The following is a 4,081-nucleotide window of genomic DNA, read 5'->3' as shown; positions in this document are numbered from 1 at the left end:
AAGAAGATAGTAGGAAGGGAAAAATGAAGGGGGACAAATCAGAGGGGGAGACGAACCATGAGAGACTATGGACCCTGAGAAACAAACTGGGGGTCTGGAGGTGTGGGGGATGGGTTAGCCTGGTGATGGGTATTAAAGAGGGCACGTACTGAATGGAGCACTGGGTGTTATATACAAACAATGAATCATGGTAGACTACATCAAAAACTAATGATATAATGTATGGTGATTAACATAACATAATAAAAAAAATGTACTAAAAAAATGAGAAAACATCCCAGGGTAGACTGCTCATATATCTCACCAACTTCCAAAGGAGTATCTGTTTTTTTAAACTTCTTTAGTACCAACGTCACAGAGCTCAGACAGTGGACATGAAAATACCAAGGACTCTACACGGCAGCCAGAGTAAAGTAACTTCTGTTCACTAAATGTGCCATATTGTTTCATGACTCCTTTGCAAATAAGATATTATCTGGCTGAAAACACCTTTCCCCATCTCTAACCCCATTGTAGACTTGGTAAATTCTGATTATCTTTCATAATAATTACTATTTACATTGTAATTTTTTTAAACCCACCGAAGTATAGCGTCTCTTTCCCAGTTTTTCTCTTTCTGGCTTTACAACTCCACAGTTCACAAAAAGAGTGTCATCTACTCCTCTATTCCCCCAACATGCACCTTCTAAACACACACACACACACACACATACACACAGTTAAAGACATTTTGTCTTGTGTAAAGATCTAATATTTTCAGGATTTTTGTGTATTATTTTCTTCAGTATTAAAGAATGATTATGATCACAGAAATGATAAATCCCCAGGTATCTAATGTACTACCAGGGAGTAACTGATGCCCCTTTAGGGAGCAATTCAAGTGTACCACTGAGGGGCCATTATGACAATCACCACCAAGAGCAACAATGAAAACTCTGAAAACAAGGAAAAGGTAGCCCAGCTCTCAGCACTGAGCAGTTTCACCAGAGTTCCAAGAGTGCTCAGTTCCACTCTGTATTTCAACTAGACAGACACAGTCTTTTTGTTTTTGAGATAAATATCTTGTTCCAGTAGACTGATGTTTTTCACATATTTTGGTACCTTGATTTATGTCATTATATTCATAATTCGTATTCATAATCATGTCTTACAGTTATGTGATAATTTAGTCTTTGTGAAATCCCTTTGCATCGTTTTATTCCTCCCAACATTTCTGTAAAGGATGTTAACGGTTATTTAAATAGCTAGTTACTACCCCCAATTTACAAAGTAGAATAACTAAGCCCATTCAGATTTAAAAGATCTTTGTATTACAAATTTCATTCATTCAACACAATGCCTACCATGTACCAAATACAGTTACTGGAATTTGGAATTTCCAAAAGTTCTGATTTTTTTTTTTAGCTTTGTGAAGTCTCTGTTTGATATTGCTTAAATTTGATTTCATGAGCTTCTAAAGGGTAAGAAAGTATCTTTGTTGCTGTTGTTATATAAATGAAGGCTTTTGTAATAGGCTAGCAGTGTTTCAAATGGTGGAACTTCTACTGGTCTTTCAATTCCCTCAGTCGTCTGATGGCAGACTTTACTGTGACGGCAGAAGTGGTGGTATAGGTCCAGGTATCACCAGCTTCCATTTTCCTGCAGGAACAACAGTGCCAGATCCCCATATCTCGTCTGTTCATCTTGGTTTTGCCACAGAAGGAGCAAATGTACTTGGTGTGCTGGCTTATTTCAATTTTCTTCACCATTCTCCTGAGGGAGGCCACCATAATAGGTCTCATATTTACCAATGATTTCAACATTCTTGGTGCATTTAGCCATGTCACTGCAAACTAGCTCCAAGCCCAGAGAAGCAAGAAAATATCTTTTAATCTTTTCTAATGCAATGCTTTGCATGCAGTATGTACAATAAGGGTTTACAGATTTAATTAAACGTGTTACTACCATCTCCCCAAGACTTTGGTTATAAAATGGGTGGTTTCTCCATCCCCTGGACCCTTACTTTCTTTCTAATCACCTCTCTTGGGGTCCTACTTCTCCAAATGTTACCTTTACCCTCACTGTAGCTGAAATCTAGTTTTCTCCTGAGAACTTCCCCTGAAGCCCTCTCAAGCATTTTCTCCCTCAACACAATTATGTTGGTCCTAGTTGGGGTGGTGGGTATCCTTCCCTTTCCTTATTGCTATATTTTCATTGGGAGAATAATAGGAGATGAGGATGGAGAAGTGGCTAGTGGCCTTTCTCTCCAGATCTCAGAGATTTCAGTATGCATGAATTCTAGCTTCTCAATCCCATTATTTAGATTTTTTTTTGCTCCAGTAACTACATACACCCTCTCTCTACTCCCATGGTCATAATCTGGACTATGTCTTTTCCAAATTAAAAGTTTAAGCTTCCAAGTCTCTGAAGACTACCTGGGGCTTTCCAAGTTACTCCATCAATGCTTCAGTCCCACCAGGACCGCAAATCCATGTGCCCCTTTCACTGTTCATCATTCACATCCTCATATCCCTTCTTAGTTAGCTGAGAGTTGATGGCTACACTACAGGAGCACAGTTCCTTTTTCAAAACCTTGGGAACAAATGTGTTCCAGAATTCAAGGAGTTTTGTTTGTTTAATTGTGGTAAAATATACATAAAATAACTATTTTAAGTGTACAGTTGATTAGTGTTAGTACACCTTAGTATACGTATTGTACAATCAATCTCCAGAACTCTTTCATCTTGCAAAACTGAAACTCTATACCCACAAAACAACTATCCACTTCTCCTCTCCTCCCAGCCCCTGGCAACCACCATTCTAGTTTCTGTTCTGATTTTTTTTTTTTTTGACAGAGAGACACAGCGAGAGCAGGAACACAAGCAGGGGGAGTGGGAGAGGGAGAAGCAGGCTCTCCATGGAGCAGGGAGCCTGATGCGGGGCTCAATCCCAGGACCCTGGGATCATGATCTGAGCCAAAGGCAGACGCTTAACAACTGAGCCACCCAGGCGCCCCTCTGTTCTATGATTTGACTACTCTAAGCATCTCATATAAGTAGAATCATGCAGTATTTGTCTTTTTGTGACTGGCTTATTTCACTTAGCTTAACATCCTAAAGGTTCATCCTCATGTAGCATGTGTCAGAATTTCCTTCCTGTTTAAGGCTGAATAATTTTCTATTGTATGTATATGCCACATTTTGTTTATACATTTATCCATGATGGACACTGGGTTGCTTACACCTTTTGGCTATTGTGAATAATGCTGCTATGAACATGGGTGTACAAGTATCTTGATATCCTGCTTTCAGTTCTTTTAGGTATAAGTGCACAAGAGTCTAATTTCTCCACATCATCACCAACACTTGTGATTTTTCTATGTTGCTGGGTTGGTGGGTGTTTTTTATATTAACCATCCTAGTGGGTGTGAGGTGCTATCTCATTGTGGTTTTGATTTACATTTCCCTTATGGTTAGTGATGTTGAGCATCTTTTCATGTGCTTATTGGTCATTTATATCTTCTTTGGGGAAATGTGTATTCAAGTCCTTTGCCCATTTTTTTTATTTTTATTTTTTGAGAGAGAGAGAGAGCATGTGTACATGCGTGCACAAGGGTGAGGAGAGGCTGAGGGAGAGGGAGAGAGAGAATCTTAAGCAGGCTCCATGCCCAGCACAGAGCTGTCACAGGACTCGATCTCACAACCTAGAGATCATGACCTGAGCCAAAATCAAAAGCCACCCAAGGTACCCCTTTAAATAGAATCATTTGACTTTTTATTGTTGAATTGTAAGAGTTCTTTATATATTCTAGATATCGACCACTTATCAGCTACATAATTTGCCAATATTTTCTCCCTTCCATGTGTTGCTCTTTCATTCTCTTGATAATGCCCTTTGATACACAGAAGCTTTAAATTTTGATGTGGCCCAGTTTATCTATTTTTACTTTTTTGCCTATGCTTTTGGTATCATATCCAAGAAATCATCACCAAATCCAATATCATAAAGCTTTTCTCTATGTTCTCTTCTAGGAGTTTTTATACTTTCAGGTCTTACATTTAGGTCTTTAACATTGAGTTAACTTTTGTATATAGTATACTTT

At 38.7% G+C, this 4,081-nt stretch overlaps 1 pseudogene; it reads right to left on the bottom strand.

The window, feature by feature from the left end:
- Positions 1-1,541: 1,541 nt before the first annotated feature.
- Positions 1,542-1,821, bottom strand: LOC145720044 (large ribosomal subunit protein eL43 pseudogene; annotated as a pseudogene).
- Between the last annotated feature and the right edge of the window lie 2,260 nt (positions 1,822-4,081).

The sequence above is a fragment of the Leptonychotes weddellii genome, unplaced genomic scaffold (genome assembly GCF_054177405.1).
Source record: "Leptonychotes weddellii isolate Sample4059 unplaced genomic scaffold, ASM5417740v2 HiC_scaffold_9553, whole genome shotgun sequence".
NCBI classification, from domain to species: Eukaryota; Metazoa; Chordata; class Mammalia; order Carnivora; family Phocidae; genus Leptonychotes; species Leptonychotes weddellii.
This window is presented reverse-complemented; position numbering and strand designations above follow the sequence as displayed.